Raw genomic sequence first — 22,680 nt, 5'->3', positions numbered from 1 at the left:
CTTAATTGTACCCCATTCTTCCAAGGAAAGTGATAAATGCCACATAACATGAGTCATTTAAAATAGACCAAGCAAAGCACTTGAGAATATGACTGCAGTGGACAACGCTGAATTAGATGGGATGGAGAAGATGGCCTGTATGGTCATTTTCCATCTCAGATAGCGGACAGTGGGCTAGATTCTGACACTCTCTCATGTTGAGTTTGATCTTCCCCTACAAGGACTGGCATTTATATTACAGGGGCTGTTTGTGGAGTGTTGTGTTATTCAGTGTGTGAAACAATGTCAGAATCTGGCTCAGTAAGTCTTAGCATAGCATTTAATCACCCCCAAGGTTTCTGCATGTCAGTTTCAGGTATCAAAGGATTTGAATATATTGTATTGTTGCAAACCCAACATTCTTATACAATTACAAGGCCATTTTGTAATATGCCTATGACAAAGAAAACCATAGACAATTATGATGGTTTTTATATCTTTTCAACCTTTAAATGACTAAATTCAATGATTTGGGCACTAAAACCTCCAGTTAACCTTGCCCTGAACAAACTGTGGAGTGATTGCGTAAATGAAGAGGTAATTAACTGGGAGTTAACTCAACCAGCTGCTCTCTGTATTACTGAGGCAGACTAAACCCTTGGCAACTTGGTTTGGTAACACCCTTCAGCAATTTGCAGCATGTCTTTTCTCAAAGCCTCTGATGAAGCCAAAACCCCAGGAATCCACAGGTTTTTAAGTGATCAAATCCACAATTTTGCCTGCCTCTCATGTTCATGCTGCAAATGTAGTGGATCTCTTAGAATAAGGTTTATGGCACGTCTTCTGGATTTGATTAGAAGAAAATCTGTACTTCATCTTAACTCCTCCAGTTTTTCCTGCACTAGACTTAAAGAATGTGATACTGGCTTCTTGCTCAGCAACTCCCACATTTGTAGCAAACATTACTGTGCTAGGTTTTTACCTAGATTTTTACTATTCCAAATGTTCATTTCCCACCTCCAGTGCTCGGCATTTAGTGCCACATAAAATCATTTACTGTCAATGCTATGTACATTTGAGAGCTTGCCCTAAGTTATTACATGGAACCTTAACGTGCTCAAAAATGTTCTCTTTTCCAAGCTGCAATTTGAAAAAACAAACATAGTGCATTTATAAAACTAATGTACCACACTGAATAAGGGAATCATCAAAGGAAAACTCCCCCTCCAAATGCACAAAGAAAGAATACAGGTGATAAATTCAAATAGAATTCCTGGGGTAAATTTGTCTCAGAGACTGTAATTACACCTTCACCATCTTGTTTAGAGACTGCAATCCAGCAACGCATGCAAGCAGTGAGCTTTCCGAGATACACATCATACTGTCAGAAAAAACAACACACATAGAATTTGGAATTCAAAATAATTAACTGTAGGCTAGAATTTTCTCATTGGGTTTTTATTTCATAAAGTTTTTTCAGGCCAGTGAAGACAGTCAAGCAAATTTTTAGCATCTTGGTTGTCTACTGCTAAATGTACTTACTTGTTAGAGCAAATGCTAGCATGGTTCCACTCATTAAGTCCCAAACTAGTTGAAGTCAAAGGGAGTTTTGTCATTAATGCGAGTCTATTGGTGGATCTGTTGGAATCAGAGTCTATGTTAAAGTGTTAAAATCCCTTAAGAGCAGTATCATCTTAGTTCCAGTATTCACCTCTATATAGTGGACCTTCATTCCTATAAACAAGGCTCTCTCTGAATCGAAGCCCTGCTTCCCAGATTTAGTCTGTTGTAAACCATGTCTTACGTGAAAATAGAACAGTTGTGTGAGAAAAGCCTCGCCGATGTTGTAGATTTGTTGCGTGGGGCGGATGTCATTCCTGTCCACTGATAATAGCCACTGGAAATGAAGGCAAGGGAATGAGAGGCGATATTAGCAAAATACAAACAGATAAGGGAAGAAAAATGTAATGATGTTTATCATCGCTGGCGAGAATTCAGATTTCTTTGCCCACGTGAGATGGTTTAGATTCCAGGAAACCTGCTGCCTGAGTGTGGATTTCTCTGAAAAACCAGCCAACGAACCTCTGTTATCAGCTTGCAATGCCACTGCAATATCAGCTGCTCTCTCTCACCACATAACATGTGAACTGTCCAGAAAGGAGTTCGGAACAGGCAACTTCTGCCCTTTCAAATTAAAGTTACTATAAACACTTAAATATGACTGATAGGAGGCTGAAAACTGTGCTAAATCAAAGATCTATCTAAGGATAAAAATATGGACGTAAAAGTAGGAAGCGAAGGCACAGAGATGTAGCCAAAAAGTACTTTTAGTCCTTTCTTTCTTAACTGGAGAGGTTTGAGCTCTGTTGGCCTGGAGCAAAGATCGAAGGTATGCTGACATGTGATGTTGTTCTTAACCCCAAGAAAAGTAAGAAGTAAATCAGAGTTTCATATTTGTTTCGTTTTAAGTTAAGTGTTAATCCAAAGTGGCTGACTGAGGACTTGAAGTTTTAGAGTTAATGATAATGGGATAGTTCCTTTAGAAATTAGTACATGCACATTTACCAGTGTCAAATCAGGGTGATAGAATTCAGATTGAGCTTCTGGTGAACTGCAAACATTCAAGATGAAATACTGGTCCCATTAAAATCAATGGTAAATTCCCATTGGCTTCAATGAAGCCAGGATTTCATCCTTGGTATCCAGTTACTTTTTGGTTTCAACTAGTTGTGAATGCCTTTTGTTTGAGTTTCAGTTTGCCTTGGGTTCAAACCCCTTGAACTTTGGTTTGAGTTCAGTCCAAAACCAAACTCAGTTGAGTCCATAGAGTTTCATATTTTCGTGTGGTTTTGATATGTGGGTCCAATTTTAAACAAACTTAGGCCAGAATTGATTGAAAAAATTGGGAACCTCTGCAAACTTTTGATGAACCTTGGTTGACTTTTGAGTTTCCAGAAAAATTCAAATGAGGACAAATTCTACATTTTCTCCAGTTTCACAGATAGAGGTGGTGGAAGTTTTTTGTTTGTTTGGTTTTGGTATTTATTTTTGGAAAAGTTTCAAACGTTTTCTCTTTCAGATTAAAACAAAAAATAGAGACCCTATTGGTTGCTCTGCAAAATGCTTTTTTGCTTATGTGGTCTTTGATTTTTGTTTCTTGTATTGCCACTATGTAACTTCTGATTGGTTGGCTGTGTCATCTGGGTGAATTTTTTTGAAAGTGAATTGTTGTATTTTACAAACTGTATTACTTCACAGTCTAAACATTTTGGGCTTGATTTTCCCATTTCAAAGCCAAAAAATTATATTTTCAAAAAATATTTCTGCAGAAAATTTGGCAACCATAAACGGGACTGTTATAAAACAAAATCAGGATGACATATGCTACCAAATTTTGCTAAAATGTCCAGAGAATCTTTCAACCCCATTTTCCATCTACCTTTATTTGTAACCAAAGTTTCCCAAAGCTCAAGCAAGCACACAAAGAGCAGCAGAGGAGGAGTTACAATGCATAGTTACACTAAGTTAGACAAAGATTAGCTTCCACTTCTTGTAAGAGACCCATCTGAATCAGCCATTGAGACGTTAAAAAACTAAAAGGTGCAATAAATCGCTGGGGCTGGCTGGTGTGGTGGAGGATGAGTTATGTGACTGCAAACTATAGAGTGAAAGGTCACTCTGTCGCAAAGCTCCCTGGTCTGGCACAAGTATTAATGTGCAGTGTTAGGAACAATTCCTTCCCCTGTGAAAAATACTCCTCCTCCTCCTTGTAAGAGGACTAAATCTCCACAGATTCCATTGGCAAGTGCCGGGACCTCCCAACATGGGACTTGATCCATCCTTGAAAATACGGCTTGAATATTTTTCAATTAATGGATAATTGGTGGATGTCTGACACTTCAGGGAGAAAATTCTGTTTAGCCGCTTTGAGCCAGAGACACACGGCTCAAGCTTTTCAACAGCTGCTTTATCTCTGCTTCTCACCCCCACCCCAATTTGAGTTTAAGATGAGCCTCCACCCCCAAGCCCATGATATCTCACTCCAACGTCCTGTCAGAGCCACAACCAGGACCATAAATTTCCCTCCTGGGTCACAGTACTCCCTATTCATTTACTGAAACATTATAAATGTGTCCAGGCTCCAAGTGAAACCTAATCCCAACATTCCATGCATGGAGATTCCTTAAACTCATGTCAGGGTCATCTGGAACTGCCATCATCTTATCTGATTGGAAACTGATCACCTGCATTTCAACACCAAGAGCTCGGTAATGTCTGGTAACATAAGGCTCTTTTCTGCTTCAGTTCTGTTTCTTTGGGACAGAACATTCATAGTCCATTAGAAACACCACATTGGTTGGCTTGCCATGTCTAGCTAGAGCTTGCTCTGGATCAGTAGAAACAACCCGTTTGAGCGTTAGAAGCCATAAAAAGAGCAACATGAGAAATAAAAGACACAAATTGCTAACAGCTCACAATGAGGGAGGCGAGGAAAGTGCCACCCAGAGGACAAAGCTAATTTATTCACTATATAAAAAGAAAACTTTTGGAGTCTGCAGCTTGGAAAAGTTATTGTCACTGGAGCAGATCCTCAGCTGGTTCCATTAAAGCTACATCAATGGACTATGTCAATATACACCAGCTAGTCCATTCCACTCTACATAAGGTCTTATATCATCCTCACTAGCATCTGAGCATCTTCTAGTAATGCACTAAATGACATGATTCACATCTGTCACATGTGGTTTGTTCTTTTTCTCATCTTCCCAGGGGAGAGTTGTGTGTGCAATGGAGTGTTCTATTTTGGTAGGGCTGGTGTGGGGTTTTTTTTTTGGGGGGGGGGGAGGGGGGGAAGCTAAGGATAGGGCCTAAAATAATACTTTGTGCTCTGGGAGCCTGATTCACCATTGCCTTATACCTCATATAGTTATTTACACGAATGCACAGTGTAAAACAGCATCATTCTGATTTGGTGGAATTTTCCCTGGGGCAAATGACTGCTGAGAGTGCCAGTCAGTGAAGCATCAGGCCCTGGGACTTTACTAACTTAGCTGGCTGCAGATTTAACTACAAAGGTTGATGGGATGCTCAGATTAGACACAGTGGGTTTATTTTTTATACAATCACACTTGTGCAAAAGGTCTGATTTTACAGGCCACTATCCTAAGTATTCTGGGTTAAATTCAGAGGTAATGTGGAAGGGTATATCATTTCACAAAGTAGTTGTATCACTAAGAGACCAATGGAGAATTCTGTTATTGGAAGAAGGGAACTAGGGGGAAAAAGAATGTAAATTCAACCAACTTAGACTTACTCTTTTACACTCCTTTCTGAGTGTAGCCTTCTAACTAAGTAGTTTTGAGGTCCAGAGATGGGTGTATTGTTGGGGTGAAGGTTGGAAGGGAGTGTGGTCAATAATGTTAGAGTCCTACTGCTAAACTAGCATTCCGGGACATTAGCACAATATGGAGCTAGTCCAACATAGTCCTCTACAGTCTAAGGTCCTGTGCAGGTGCAGAATTTACCTACAGGTAACAAAAGATTAATAGCAACCTGCATATTTTTCAGTGTAACCCTATCTGTGTTGCTTCTATTCCTAAATATGAAACAGCAAGTACCCATGAGCTATACACTAAATAAACTAAACACAACCCAGGAAAAGCTAAAACAGAAAGTCTATACTTGTTGTATTAAGTCAGCATTCCTTTCCTTATGCCAGCCATTCATTCCTGTAATATTTAGCAGATTGCAAAGAGATTCTGGATTTGCTGCCATGCTTATATCCTTCAAGGAATTAATTATGGATCAGGGATTGCTGTGTCCTTCCTTAAGTTGTCAGATTTAGATATTGTTTGTAGTGTCTCTCTCCATCCCTCAGAAATACCCCATTCAAAAGACCCAGGAAATCAATGGACTTCATTTATTTATCCGGGATTTATTTATGGATTTATTTATCCGGGTCTGAAGATTGGGTCTTGACTGAATATACAGCAGCTCTCGGAGGTACAATGTGCGCAGGACAGAGAGGAATAAAACACTTTGGGCTATTGGGCACAACAGGGCATTTACAATAATTGTTTCCTATAAAACTAAAAAGGAAGAGGGAAGGAAGCCCAGAAAACAGATTTATAGGGCAAGAAACTCAGATTCAATTACACTTCATCATATCTGAGGAGCACTGTTTGATGTTATCCCATTCAAGTAGTCCCCAGTGACTGTATATGGAACTACTGACCATCGGTATCTACAAACACACTGGTCAAAATAAAACTAAAGCCACAATTTAGTCACACACCAACTGGTTGGTCTCTCTTACTTCGGAGCAAATATCATCTTACCTGACAGAGCCTACTGCCCTGAATGTGCCATGTCAGAATTTTCTACCAGTTCAAATAAACTGTGATTATTTGTATAGTGCTATAGGTGTACGTTACACAGTACAGTGGGTAACAGGTAATTTGTGCATTTGAAACAAGGTGTGTTACACAAAGCACAGTTCCAGAATATTAACTTGTAGGCATCCTAGCAACTAGCCTCCACTCCTCCCTGCGATCAACATCCTGTTCACTTGGCTTGAGACTGGAGTGTGAAGGGGTCCACTCAGACCCATGAACTCTGTCATGCAGGGCACTGAACAGCCATTCCTAATAAACAGAGCAATTTTAAAATGTTATTGTCTACCTAATAGGTAGAAGCATTCACCTCACATAAATATTGATAAAATCTTGTATTTTAAAAACAAATTTGGAAGCTTAGTACATTCAAAACTGATCAAAGGGAAAAATGCTTTTTCACACAAGGCAAAATTACCCCGTGGAACTTCCTGCCACAAGATATCACTAAGGCCAAGAGCTAAGCAAGATTCAAAGACAGTAATAAATATTTAAACACAAACAAGTTTGGGAGGGATATAAAGCCAAACTTTAAGTACTGGGCATTAGGTGGAAATTTTCCCTGGGAGCAGGGAACTTGCAGGATTTCTTGCACCTTCCACTGGTGCATCTGGTACTGACTCATGTTGGTGACAGGATACTGGTCTGAACCACTCTGATAATTCCTGTGTCCAAGTGCTTGTGCATAACATCATTATTGGGTCAATCATATGTTTGTTTCCAGTGTTGTAGCCAAGTTGGTCCCAGGATATGAAAAAAAGAGAAAGAGAAAAGAATATCTTATTGGAATTTTACTTTATCAGAAGTTTGTCCAATAAAATATATTACCTCACTTACCTTCTCTCTCTCTCATATATTTATCTGGCACTTTTTGTCCCAAAGGACATTATAGGCTAGGGACCTGATTCTACAGAGCATATTCATGTGAGGAGTTATTAGGTCTGTTCATATTTATTTCAGTTCCTCTGTCTGGGCAAAAAGCCATCCCTTCAGTCTGAAGCATTCCCAGCCTGATGGAAAAGGTTCAGACTAATCTTCATATAAAAATGTGGAAATAGACTTATTTTTTACATTGTGATTTGCAAGTAGTCTGACTGGAGTTAAGGGAACTACCAACTTGACTAACCAAAAGGCCAGTTTTGGCATCAGCCAGCCCATGTATCAGTCTCTGAACAAGAGAGGCGTATGACTGCCATAGCAAACGTTACTGCTGGTCAGGATGGAGGAGCAATCTCAGAGGCACGTGGCCAACACAAGAATAGGACTGAGGACTGCAGGTTAGGACTTAATTTTATTGGCAGAGTTGTGTGAGCAAAGCTGGCCTATGCCTGTTAATCCTTCACCCTTTTGCTCTGTAATTCTTCCTCCAAAATGTCATAAATGCATCTCTTCAGTTTGCCAGTGCATGCCACAAATGAACTGACTATAAAAGAATCAATGTGTATGTATCCGCAAGAGGCCTTTTCGTTACGTTGGTTTGGAAATGAATTAAATCCTTTGGAGGGAGCAAGGAAAGTACTTCCCATCACAGGTCACAAAGTAGCTTTCTCAGTACCAAAAGGCTTGCATTGCACTCCTTTGGAACAGAGCATGCTAATGTAATGAAGGAATTTTTAACTACAGCTACATATAAAATAGGAGCAGGTGCTCTCAATAAAGAAAATTCTTAACCTTGCTCATATTTATTTCAGTTCCTCTCTGTCTGGGCAAAAAGCCATCCCTTCAGTTTCAAGCTTCCCTGGCTTGCTGGAAAGCGTAAAGGGCAATCTTTTTGTGGAAACAGATTTTAACAATCAGATCCAGGAGAAGTTCTTAGGTGATTTGCTAGTAAGGCTTCTGAAATGATTCCCTAACCCTTCTAATTAAACAAACTTTACTGAAATCTTTAACGTATGCCTCCTACAGTATGGGAAAGGCTATTTTTGGCCTCTTTGAACAAGGGGGTTAAGAGGCATTCTCATCAACAGTGTTACAATTTTTGTGGCCCAGGTGTGGAATATTTTAAATAGTGTTTTGTTTTTCTTAAGAAGAGATAAGCCCACGCTGCAAAATTTACACCAGAAACTACAAATAGATCAGGAACCCCTGAAGCTCACCATCAACCTCAGCCTAGACCAGTCCACACAAGAGATCCACTTCCTGAACACCACGGTGCTAATAAGCGATGGTCACATAAACACCACCCTATACTGGAAACCTACTGACCGCTGTTCCTACCTACATGCCTCCAGCTTTCACCCAGATCACACCACACGATCCATCGTCTACAGCCAAGCTCTATGATACAACCACATTTGCTCCAACCCCTCAGACAGAGACAAACACCTACAAGATCTCTATCAAGCATTCTTACAACTACAATACCCACCTGCTGAAGCGAAGAAACAGACTGACAGAGCCAGAAGAGTTCCCAGAAGTCACCTACGACAGGACAGGCCCAACTAAGAAAATAACAGAACGCCACTAGCCATCACCTTCAGCCCCCAACTAAAACCTCTCCAACGCATTATCAAGGATCTACAACCTATCCTGAAGGAGGACCCATCACTCTCACAGATCTTGGGAGACAAGCCAGTCCTTGCTTACAGACGGTCCCCCAACCTGAAGCAAATACTCACTAGCAACCACACACCACACAACAGAACCACTAACCTAGGAACCTATCCTTGCAACAAAGCCCGTTGCCAACTGTGTCCACATATCTATTCAGGGGACACCATTACAGGGCCTAATCACATCAGCCACCCTATCAGAGGCTCGTTCACCTGCACATCTACCACTGTGATATATGCCATCATGTGCCAGCAATGCCCCTCTGCCATGTACATTGGTCAAACTGGACAGTCTCTACGTAAAAGAATAAATGGACACAAATCAGATGTCAAGAATTAGAACATTCAAAAACCAGTCGGAGAACACTTCAATCTCTTTGGTCACTCAATTACAGACCTAAAAGTTGCAATTCTTCAACAAAAAAAACCAGACTCCAACGAGAGACTGCTGAATTGGAATTAATTTGCAAACTGGATACAATTAACTTAGGCTTGAATAAAGACTGGGAGTGGATGGGTCATTACACAAAGTAAAACTATTTCCCCAAGTTTATTCCCCCCTCCCCACTGTTCCTCAGATGTTCTTGTCAACTGCTGGAAATGGCCCACCTTGATTATCACTACAAAAGGCCCACCACCGCCCCGCTCTCCTGCTGGTAATAGCTCATCTTAAGTGATCTCTCTCATTACAGTGTATATGGTAACACCCATTGTTTCATGTTCTCTATGTATATAAATCTCCCCACTGTATTTTCCACTGAATGCATCCGATGAAGTGAGCTGTAGCTCACGAAAGCTTATGCTCAAATAAATTTGTTAGTCTCTAAGGTGCCACAAGTTCCCCAATCAAATCATCCCAGCCAGGGCTTTGTCAAGCCTGACCTTAAAAACTTCCAAGGAAGGAGATTCTACCACCTCCCTAGGTAACGCATTCCAGTGTTTCACCACCCTCCTAGTGAAAAAGTTTTTCCTAATATCCAACCTAAACCTCCCCCACTGCAACTTGAGACCATTACTCCTTGTCCTGTCCTCTTCTACCACTGAGAATAGTCTAGAACCATCCTCTCTGGAACCACCTCTCAGGTAGTTGAAAGCAGCTATCAAATCCCCCCTCATTCTTCTCTTCTGAAGACTAAACAACCCCAGTTCCCTCAGCCTCTCCTCATAAGTCATGTGTTCCAGACCCCTAATCATTTTTGTTGCCCTTCGCTGGACTCTCTCCAATTTTTCCACATCCTTCTTGTAGTGTGGGGCCCAAAACTGGACACAGTACTCCAGATGAGGCCTCACCAATGTCGAATAGAGGGGAACGATCACGTCCCTCGATCTGCTCGCTATGCCCCTACTTATACATCCCAAAATGCCATTGGCCTTCTTGGCAACAAGGGCACACTGCTGACTCATATCCAGCTTCTCGTCCACTGTAACCCCTAGGTCCTTTTCCGCAGAACTGCTTTGAGCAGGGGGTTGGACTAGATGACCTCCTGAGGTCCCTTCCAACCCTGATATTCTATGATTCTAAGTCCTCCTTTTCTTTTTTTGAAGCTCAAGAGTGTCCACATCTGGCGTTTGCTCTGCTCATTATAAAGACAGAGGCCATTTGCAAAATTCAGAATTGAATTTCAACTACCCATATAATTCAGGGATGTTTACATCTGGAGTTTGATTTAGGACCATAATTTTTCTTGTTAATGGTTGATCAATGCACTGTCTTGTGTGCCTTGGAATATTGCACCATCGCACCTCATGCTCTCCCTTCTCATAAAAAAAAAATTAGTTAGCAGAAGAAAAAGCATCAGCTTATAAAATAAAAGTCAGCTGAGCTCTATTACCGTTTTCATAATTCATGTGAGCAGGAGTTGCTAGCTGCTAGATCTGCTAAACTGCTCTGGGCTTCTGGACAAGTCTGGGGTGAAAAAGGACTGCCAGAGGAGAAGGAGACAAATGGGCCATTCATAAAGGCATCACTGTGGTGCTTTATGACATTTCACGCTTCCAGAAAGAAATCACTAAGAACATTGGGAATCAAGCTCTAAGCTAACCACCAAACAGGTCTTGAACTCTCCTACTGCTTAAAAATAGATGTTCTCTTTCCCCCTTCTCCCCCTCTATCAAACTTTAAAGTGGAGTCAGACTGATATAAAGGGTAAGGATATTTAAAAACTCAGTAGTGAAATAAGGGCACTTCTCTGTTTGCCCTTCACTGCACTAATCAGGACATGTTTGGATACTTTGATTAACATCTTACTAGCATTTTATTTTCAGCCTGCTAGAAAAAAATCTTGAGAGGCAAAAAAAAGGAGCCCTATCAATTTGAGTATCGTTCCTGAGCTTTGCAATGGGCCTTTCCTTGTATTTTCTGTGGTCGCCAAACTGGGTAAATAAAAGGAAACCATTATTTCTGCAAAAATATTTTATCTGAAAGATTCATCAAAGAATGAATTTGGTGATGTGACCGTGCAAATTCTCTGAGCAACTCTTTAAACTGGGGAAATGCTGAATAAAAGGTTAGTCAATCAATATAGTGAAAAAAAAAAAAATTTAAAAAGGCAAAGTCTGCCAGACAAATAATCCCATTAATATTACTCCACTGGCTCTGTTCATCGGGGAAGCTGAGGAGCTCTCAGGATGAGGTAAAGCCTAGGGATCAGTTTTGCTCTATTTATGCAAGCAGCGGATACATATTTTGTATATACAATCATATGCTATCGAAAATCCAAAACTCAATGTATTTGAACAGGGGAGATGCATCTCTTAATATGATACAGCTGAATTTTGGGGGGGTTTTTTGTTTATTTATTTATTTATTTATTTGGTTTTCTATATTTTGGTACAGTTCAACTTAGTCTTAACATTCATGGACATCATTATCTCCATTTGTTACAGATGGGCAACCGAGGCTCAAAGTTCAACAGGGGGTCTGAAGCAGAGCTAGGAATATAACCCAGGTCCTCTGAATTCCTAATTTTGAATCTTTTCCACTGTATCATACAGCCTCACTCACATCTTTCCAGTTACCCCTATTTTTTAAAAATGTTGAATATTAAAATAGATGATAATTTAGATGAGATGGATAAATTACAGGTAGGTTAGAACACAGCTGGCTAATCATATTTTTAAATGTTTAGGTGAGAAATAGGTGGCAGCCAGCAAAGCTTTAGCTGTTCTTTTGTTAATTATCTCTTTCTTGTTCAGAAAGCTCTGACCAATTGCCATATATGCTTTAAAAAAAAATGGATATGGCATATACAGAGTATACTTTATTCCTTGTCCAAGTGGTTCATAATTGCTGATTATAACATTGTTTTATTTGCAACTCTCTTTCCATTTGGCTAGTGTCTCTTTATTGCTCTTACAACTTCAGATCAAATATATCCTCTTCTCCTCATTAATATAATTTAACTGATCTCTCTTCAGAGCTGTATTTGAGTTAGGATTCAATAGCAAATAAAGTGCTGTTTATATTTTAAGTCAGTTCACTTCAATCTTCCATCTCAAATTCTTTGAGTTTCCAAAGTTTGAATAATTTGAATTGTATATTCTTAAAACAGTGTAGACTTACGTGAAATTACCACTTAAAAGTATAATTAAGTGGCTCGCCTATTTAGTATGAAGATAGGACTCTTTTTCCATAGCCAATCACGCATTTTGCCACTGACCTTAATGGAGGTAGGCTCAAACCCCTACTCTAACCATGACCATATAACAGCATAAGTTTTGCTGTTTTTTTTTTTTTTTAAAACACTATGTCCTAAGCCAAACTCCAAGTCCTTAAGCTTTTTCACCCAGCTAAAACTCTGATTAACTTCTATTCTGAGTAATCCCTCCAAATTTTACCCTCTGTCAGGAAATGCCAAGTCATTTGATGATTGTGCCTGAAATTACTATCTACATCCTAGAAAACACAATTATTCCCTTAGAATTTGTTGAACGACTCTCACTAACAACTGACAGGTTTCAGAGTAGCAGCCGTGTTAGTCTGTATCTGCAAAAAGAAAAGGAGGACATGTAGCACCTTAGAGACTAACAAATTTATTTGAGCATAAGCTTTACCCTACTAATGTTACACATCTTGTTTAATTGGCAGGGGGAGAGAAGCAGATTGGTCACTATTTATAGAATTGAGATGAACATTTGATGACATACACATGGAAACAATTGAGAATGCTCAGTGACTCATTCTGTGTCAAAGACTGACACCCATTTGTTAATCCCCAGCCTTGCCTTCACCTGAAATTAGAAAGATATGATGATAGCACTTTAAGATAAACACCTCAAACAAGCATTTTAATGAGAACTGATAAGCCAGTTCAAGTATGTCACTTAAATACCAATGCACTGTAAAAAGTTAATTAAGTTTAATTATTATGCAATGGTCTAATCAATGCACCTCGCAATTAAGTGCAAATTACTTCCATAATATATTACAGATGTGTACCACTACCTTAGAGAAATGGTGATATCAGGGTACATAGACAGGTTTCAGAGTAGCAGCCGTGTTAGTCTGTATTTGCAAAAAGAAAAGGAGGACTTGTGGCACTGTAGAGACTAACCAATTTTCTTTTCAGGGAACATAGAGAAACTGTTGCTGCAACATTAAAAATGAGACTTCAATTATACAAGAAATAGGAAATATATATTTTATGATTGTCTTGGTCACCTAAAGTGTGAACTGCTAAGATTCCTTTGATATTTAAACCCCATTTGTGATGATCATGAGTGACCTCAGAGCTTGGGTAACACCATAAACATAATAAACCTAGGTTGAAAGACAAGGTAGAGTGAGACAAGGTGGGTGAAGCAGTATTTTACCCATGTTTTATCCTCTTCCATTTTGTTTCTCTCATATCCTGGGACCAATATAGCTACCACACCACCGCAAGCAACTAGGTTAAAAGTCATTCTATTTTAACCCACTGTTTTTATATCTTTGTGTATAACTTTCTCTAAAAATTTACTTTATGGCTAAAATTGATTATATTTAGTCTGATCCTAAGGTGAGTTTAAAAAAAAAAAACCCAGTAAACTGTGTTTGGCTGTTTTAAAGTTACAGGCCGGGGGAAATGAGGTGTGTTCTTTCTTAGATGTTGCTGTGAATCCACCGAAGTGACTAGAGTAAACTGATGTAAGTGAAAGTAGAATCACATCCAGTGAGTCAGATTAAAAATGCTTCTTGAGCTAATAATAATTAGCTCCTTCCTTCCCCCCGCCCTCTCCAAACCACACACCAAGGTTTTACCCTGCAAACTTGTTGTGGTTTGTCCTCAATGAAACATTATTGAAACTCCAAAAGAAATGTGGTTCAAAGATAAAATGAACAACACTTTAATTTGCTGTTGCGTCATGGATCAACTGTAGTTCTCTGGAAAGAAACAAATAAAACTATGTTAATGTGAAAAAAAACAAACCCTGTTTTAACTGATTCAGCTCACTCCTTCCTCCTTTAAGCACTTGAGATGGGATGTAACATGATTCTGCTATATTGATAAGATGCCACTTGTCACTACATGAGATGGAAAGATAATCAGTAGATCAGTGCAAAAGATCAAGTTTCATTGTACATTGTATTTGTAGGCTTTCTTAATATAACTCTTCACTGTAGTATCTGAGTACCTCATATTCATTAATGAATTTATCCTCACAACACCCCTTTGAAGCAGGGACTATTATTAACCCCATTTTACACATGGGCAAACTGAGACAGAGTGATCAAGTGACTTACCCAGATCACACAGGAAGCCTATGATATAATCCGGAACAAAGCTTAGATCTCCTGAACTTCAGTGTATTGCCTTATCCACAAGACCATCCATCTTCTATCATTCTATTCTTTAAAGCCATGCTAAATCAAATGGGTGGCATGAATATCCGGATATTTTGGCCACAAAAATATTAATTCTGGATGTCCATCATTGGTAGGTTCATGATCTCCAGCTTCATATTAACCTACAAAAGTCTTTTTAGCCAGAATGTAATACTGACATAAATAGAACTGGAATAATATATATATATATAATTAATTGGAATCCAATTCCTGTGAGGAATCTCATTTACTTCAGTGGGATTACTAGTTTGAGTAGGCTTGGTTTCCCCCATAATCTCTTCATTTGTTTCCATCAAATGAAAAACCTTGTGTAATATGACCAGAAGAAAATTAGAGAAAGCTAATTAATAATCTGGAAGTTCAATAATGATTAAAGATGGTTGGAAAATAGTATTTTTTCATGCACAAAATTGTAAAGGATGAAAAAAAGTGACAATTACAATTTTTTCACAGAATTTTTTTGGCTTGTTGAAGAAAAACCAAAATCCAGGCATTTTTCAGTTTTTAAAAACCTGTTTTTGGTTTGAAAACTAAAAATGTTCAGGCTTTGTTTTATTTCAATTTTGGAAAACTTTTTTTTTCATATTGGATAACCCCAAAACCTCAAACAAAACATAAATTTTGCGCATACACACACAAAACTCAGTTAGAAAAAGACCCCTTTAAAAAAAAAAAAGGAATAAATTTCAACCAGCTCTAACAACTGTAATGTCAGATAGAGTCTCAACATGAGACTATTTACTTTACTTGGCAGAGGGAAAAAGGCTTTTAACCAGCCCAACTCAGGTACAGATGTGTGGATGCAGCCAGTAACACAGATAAGTAATATACACAGGACTGCACTGTGAAAGGTCAGTGGAAAAACTTGACTACTGCCCTGCTTCTATCAGACAATTAAGTCCATATGTTCTGGATATCACTGTGCCCAGGCAACGTGGAGAAGGTCAGAACAATTCAGAATTATGGGGAGGAATGTGAAAAAGCAAGAATATATTTACAAAGGCAAAAAAAAGAGGCTTTCGTTTTTACATGCTATTTATCTTCAGCTTCTGAAAGGGGGCAAGGGGAGGTTAGAAATTATGATTGAGTTTTTAATTTTATTAATGGCAGACTTTGTGGTTGCCAGGGGAACTTGACCCAACTGACTCATTAGAAAAAATGACCCAACAAGGTATTATCAGGATTAATCTACTGTCTGAAAATCATTGGATTTTTCTCCACCAGCCTCATAAGTCCTTCCTGCTTCGCCTATATCTCCACGACCACCTTGTTGACATGAGCCTAACGCTTAATCCTTAGAAGGAAACCTAACCCTTGGCCTTGGAAAGATGTCCCTAAGAGAGGGTAACCAGAGTGCAGCTATTCAAGAGGTGAACCCAACTAGAACTTCATAATAGACACTCAAACACGTCCGGAGTGAAGGAGCCTTGAGGCTTTCCGTACTGTCAGACAATAAAGCAGGGAGCACAAGCTAGACCTTAATTTTATGGGAGGCTTGATTACACTGAGATAGGGCCTTGCTGATTGTTTCCAACAGACCCCTTTATGGTATTAGTATTTATTACACCCTGTATTATAAGGCATGGGGATTTGCTTCTGTAGAGCAGTTTAGCTGAGCAGTGAAATATAATGTTTCTTTTATTGCTCAATAAACACTGCTCTCTCTTTCACTAACTCTCCAGCCCAGCTTTTTCAAGCCTTTTAAGCCTTTAACTAACACAATAATCTTACAGCGTAGCAATAAGAAATCTCAGTTTGCAAATTCTCTCAGTGTTACTTCTGATGCCTCCTAGCGGTGAGCTTTGTAGGCCAGTGCTTACGGCTGCTAGACAAGTAAAATCCATGTTTGCTGGTTTTAAACAGATGCTGGGGCATCCGGATTTAGTGTTTTAACCTCATCCCTCAAATGACCAGACACAGAGAGAAGTCCTGGGAGTGAAACAGCCTTAGTATGATCTGAAAGGTGCTACTGTAAAGTGTTTGGCATTTTGTGCCCCCCTTTTCCTATTTATTTTAAAACTGTGTGTGTATTTGCTTCCCAGGAAGTGGAGGATTTAATACCCCTGGTCAAAGCTAGCCACAGTGCTGACAGGTAGCCTACTAGCATCCTCCTCATGTCTCTGCCAGGGTACCTCAATCCTTTCCTGTAACATGCCCTCCTACCCGCCATTCCTAATCCAGGCTTCTCTTGTGCGGAGACGAGGAATGGTAACATATTAAGTGGTGGCATTCTGAAGTGTTCAGCTGGCCACTAAGGACAAGAACAAGACTTCCAAAGTCAGGTTCACTTATACTTTGGTTGATGCTTGAGAGCTAGCACACCAACGTACTCCATTACCTCGACGCAGCTGCTTGTCTTATATATCCTGCTATATATCTGGCCTGAATTATCCCTCATGCTGTGAGAGATAGGATACAATGATCCCTGTTACACCTGCAACAAACTGTCTGGAGATAATTTTGAGTACCAGTACCATTTATGATGGTGAGGTTTGGCAACTTGGGTCTTCAGTTGTGCAGAACACAAGCTTGCGAATTTTAACTGAACTGCAGCTAGTGATGACAAAGCTTTGGGGTACCATTAGATATCTCAGAAGGGGAATTATAACATCGAGCAGTGTTGTTCAGTAAATGACTCATGGGAGAGCCATGCTTTCACGTTTTACTATCCAACATATCTAATAGTATCCTCATATTTTACAGAATCATACAATTTAGAGATGAAAAGACCTACAAAAATAACTCCTATATGAATTTGTCCCCTTCTGGTGTTTTGTCTGGTATACTTATGAACGTTCACAACAACGGGGCTTATTAGCACTTCCCCTGGGATACTACTGCACAGGCTACTGGACCTTTCTGTGAGGAAGTTCTTCCTGAATTAGCTTACATTTTCTCTTTCTTAATTTTATTCTATTACTTTTAGTTATACCTTGGCTTGGGAGGATTCGATTTTTTTCAGTCAGTGCTGGTAACATGGATTTCACCATCCACAAAAATTGATGGGAGACTATTTCCATCGATAATCATCAAAATGTATAAATAAGCTAAGTGAGAACAATGCTGCTTGAGAACGTATTGGAGTTTGATTTAAGCTATTTAATTTATATACTTTGACATGTGACTTTGACAATTTGTGTTCTAATGGCTATAAAGCTTTAATTTTTTCGAATCTCCGTGTCCACTGTCATTAGTATCCCTCCCTCCATTGCCTGACACCCCATCCATAAACCACATAAATTTCCTGCAACTGTGAAAATTTAAATTGATACAAAATCAGAAAAAAAGCGTTAAAATAAACAGTGAATTCTGCCAAGCCCAGTTAGACCCCTCTCCATTTTAATCCCCCTAAATAATTCTTTGCTGGTATTATTCTTCAGATATTTGCAGACTGCTATTATGTCCCCACTAGTCATTGCCCAGTCATACCATAAATATTTAGCTGTTGTAATCTTTCCTCCTGAGTCAATATCTTTCGGTAAGCAGAGTTACACCTGGGAGGGCTCTCTTCCATATTTTTACTTATTATTTTTTTAAGACACCCAGGCTAATGCTAAATGGTTGGTGTTTATTTTGTGTATAAATACTGAAACAGTCATGATAAGAGTTTGTGGTGTCTTAAATGTTCTAACTACATGTTCAACAGGAAACCAGGAAAGTAAATGACCATTTTCACACCTGTCATAATGTTGACAATTTTTCTTTCCCAAAGATGACTAGGAAAACGAACTTGTCCTTTAAAAAACACCTCCCCCTCCCCCATACCCAGATGATAAGGCTGTTCCATGCAACACTGTACTTGCCTACTTTGCTATTTAAAGGGGTAGGTAATTAAACAAAGCTTTCTAATAGCCTCTGTTCCGCTGAGACAATGTTAAAAGCCACGCATTCACACATTTATTCTATTGCATGTCAGAAGAAAAATTCATCACAAACTCTTATTTTCTTAGGTTATTTTGTATAAATATTAGAACTGTATGAAGAAAAGGAGTACTTGTGGCACCTTAGAGACTAACCAATTTATTTGAGCATAAGCTTTCGTGAGCTACAGCTGACTTCATCGGATGCATACTGTGGAAAGTACAGAAGACGTTCTTATACACACAAACCATGAAAAAATGGGTGATTATCACTACAAAAGGTTTTCTCTCCCCCCACCCCACTCTCCTACCAGCAGGAGAGTGGGGTGGGGGGAGAGAAAACCTTTTGTAGTGATAATTACCCATTTTTTCATGGTTTGTGTGTATAAGAACGTCTTCTGTACTTTCCACAGTATGCATCCGATGAAGTCAGCTGTAGCTCACGAAAGCTTATGCTCAAATAAATTGGTTAGTCTCTAAGGTGCCACAAGTACTCCTTTTCTTTTTGAAAATACAGACTAACACAGCTGTTACTCTGAGAACTGTATGAGTTAAACTAAACAAATGGAATGGTAAACCCCTTATTTAACCACTGCTTGCAATATTACTATTACATACCAAAGACTGATCCTCACTGAGACCTATGATTTTACTTACTTACTTACTTACTTACTTCCCTACCAACTCTGGTGATTTTATTGATACTGATTTTTTTTGTTAAAGCACCAGCTCCTGGAGTCACATGATTATGTGAGACCCTCACCTTTCATTTTTTTTAAATGTAAGATTCTCACCCGTAGGGTTGCAGAGAAAAGCTTGAAAATGTGAACCCTGAAGTCTCAAAAACAAGAAGGCAAATACAAAGACAAAACATTTCTCTCTTTATTTTTAAATAAATCTCATGATTTTGGGGGTTCTGCACTCAAGATTTTTGAATTCCTGAAGGTGGCAATGTTGCAATTCCCAGCAAGACGTATAGACTGATTAAGTAATCTTAGACATGGGAAATGTAGCTCAGTATTTGTATAAGAGTTGGTCAGAATTTTTTTCCCTTGTCAGATGCTGACTTTTTATTGAAAAATCAAAAGCTCTCTCCTTTCCACCACCCCCGCCCCAAATGCTGGCAAAAAATCTAAAAAAAGTTTGGCCAGAATCTGCTGAAAAAAACCCAGTTCTCTGACACCTCTCTTTTTTCTTTTTTAAAGCAGCCACTTTTCATGTTACATTTTAATTTAATCAAAGCCTCAATTGTCCATTTAAAAAAAAGTTCTGAGGGAAAAGTTACAACCAGCACTAACTGGGATGCATGAAGAAGGCCAGAGACCTTCAAAGCTGTTGTAATATGCAGAGTGGTTGTGGTCGGGTTGGTCCCAGGATATTAGAGAGACAGCTTTTGAGCTTGTCTCTCTCACCCACTGAAGTTGGTCCAATGAAAGATAACACCTCACCCACATTGTCTTTCTAAAGCTATTTTACAGTAAATGCTATTAATTTTTAGAAATTTCTTCTTAGCTAGTTTAATAGTGATTGCACTCATGCATTCAAAAGTTAATCTTTTCCTAAATCTTAAATTATGTCATCAGATTATCCAGAGGATACCTACCTATCTGATGGTTAGTTATTCAAAAGACTTTTTAAACAATTGTTTGTAATGATTCACTCTTCTCTGTACTTTGAGATACTGATCAAAATCTTTTTATGGGTCTGTTTTGATACTTGTAAAAGTCAGTGGAAAAACTCCCATTGATGCTGGAGTTTTTCTTTTAATTTTTAAAGACAAACTCCAGCCACCACTCCATCCAGCACTTTTACCCATGGCACAATCACCAAGGTTGAGTAGCAACATCTTAATCAGTGATTCTTCTCAGAACATTTTCCTCCAGGACTGAGTATTAAAATCCGGGCTCTGGTTCTCTACCAAAGGCGTTGTCCTGCTGTCAAAGGATTAAAAGAAATGAAGTTTGAAAAGGAATCCATTCAAATTGTGACATGAGTGACAGCTAACATATCTTCTCAATGGAGTGTTAGCTGAATTTCCTAAAGATTTGGGGTGAAAAAAGTTTGCAGTGAGTCTCTGAAAAAAAAGATCCTTTGAAACATCCCGACTTCTGTTATGATAAGCAGTTCAATAAGCCCACCCATGGTAAATTATTAGGAATTTATATCATATGGATCCCATTAACCTAAACGTTTGCTTTTAAAGTAAACTTCTCAGTACATGACTAGCAAGTCTTCAGTTTTGAGGGGTTTGTTTTTACAAATGAATCCTGGGTTATCCAACCAATTAGCTGAATTCCCTATGTAATTGTGCTTTTAATGAATCACCTAGTACTAATGAGACTGTGTCTGCCCAATTTTTATTCATTAAGGGCAACAAATTAGTCTTGGAGAAAGTTTTTCACTTAGTCTATAGTTAACCTTTGGAACTCACTGCCACTGGATATCATTGAGGCAAATAGATTAGAAAGATTAAACAAAAGGATTTGACAATTATAAGAATGAGAATAGCATCTGCAGTTACCGTAGCTATAGTCAAATTGTTATTGCTAGTTATTAGTATTAGAATAAAACCTAGAGGCCCCAAACGAGTTCAAGGCCCAGTTATGTTGGGTGTTGTACACACACACAACAAGGGAAAGTTGCTGCTCCAAAGAGCATACAGTCTAAACAGAAAAAGACAGTGAAAGGATGGGAAAGGGAACAGAGAAGTGAAATGATTTGCTCAAGGTCACATAATAGATCAGTGTCAAAGCTGGGAGTAGAACCTAGTTCTCCTGTGTTCCTGAGCTGATGGATCTTGCTGATTCTCTGAAAGGATTTAGGCCATAAGCTTCACCCATGAAACAATTTCTCTCCAGGCTATACAGTTGCACTGTTTAGATACATTATGGGAATTGCATGGCCCCTGAAGATTCCAGACTAGATGCACCATTGGCCTGTCCTAGTATGGCAATTCCTAGGTACATCAGTGGTTTAGAGAGGTATTTTACCATGGTGTTTCTAAATGAATTTGGTCAAGCGCGCACACACACACAAAAGCAATTAAGGCCATGATATAAACAGTACAGTCCTCAGGCAGGAGGCTGCAGAGAATTATGTGAGCTCCTAATCACAGCTCTATTGAAACAATTTACTGGATGTGTGCATTGAACGATGATGTATCTGAATGATGGTTGGGGAAAAAAACTAACCTCGCTCCCAATCCCACCAAGACAACACTTGACTCTCCAATAGGAAAACCACTAAAAATCACAACCCTTTTGTGTACATCAGCATCTTCAAGTTCTGCCACATGGTGCTTTGTCCCATTGGCTGGTGTGACATGATGTAACACATCAGAACTTGAGAAGAAAACCAGACACCAGGTCAGATATTAAGCATATTGTTGAAATTATTGCAGTTGGGCTATTTTTGGGTAGTTCAGAGGTCAACACACCTCTGTGGAAAGGGAGGCACGAGACCTTCCCCAGACAAACAAAGAGACAACTACTTGACAGAAAAGAAAAAAGTACTTAAAAGCTGGCAAACCACTGGATATGTTTGTTCTAATTTAGAAAAAGCTCTGTTAGGAATACTTAGGACTTCTTGCATGTAAAAGGAGTCTGGTTGAATTTCGATCTGACTGTTTTCAGTGGAGTGGGGGAAAAAATTAGAAACATGCAAGAAGTGCCTACTTTTGATCACTGAGGTATTTTGATCTTGTAAATTATGTCTGAAATTAGGCATGGCCTGGAAAATGTGAGAGTGTTTTCTCTCGGTCTGGAGAGCTTCTGGTTTCCAGAGAAGGAGCTCTGTTCCTCTAACCTCGTCAAATCCCATTTTTTTTTCCACCTCTGCTTTCTAACAAGTGGGTTTTTCTTGCCATTCATCTGAGGTGACATATGGGTGGACTGGAGAAGCACCACAGACCTGCCTCCTCCTCTGGGGCTTCCACAATCCAAAACCTGAGCTCAGGTCCAACTTTTAAACAGACCTGAAAATGTTCCAGTCTAACGAGTAGGCTGACCTGCAAACTAATCTCAGCCCAACTGTCATAACATTGTGTTTGCCATGCACAGCTAATAAATCATAAT

The sequence above is a fragment of the Chelonia mydas genome, chromosome 12, assembly GCF_015237465.2.
Source record: "Chelonia mydas isolate rCheMyd1 chromosome 12, rCheMyd1.pri.v2, whole genome shotgun sequence".
NCBI lineage: Eukaryota > Metazoa > Chordata > Testudines > Cheloniidae > Chelonia > Chelonia mydas.
The sequence above is the reverse complement of the archived record's forward strand: the minus strand, read 5'-3'. Positions refer to the sequence as shown.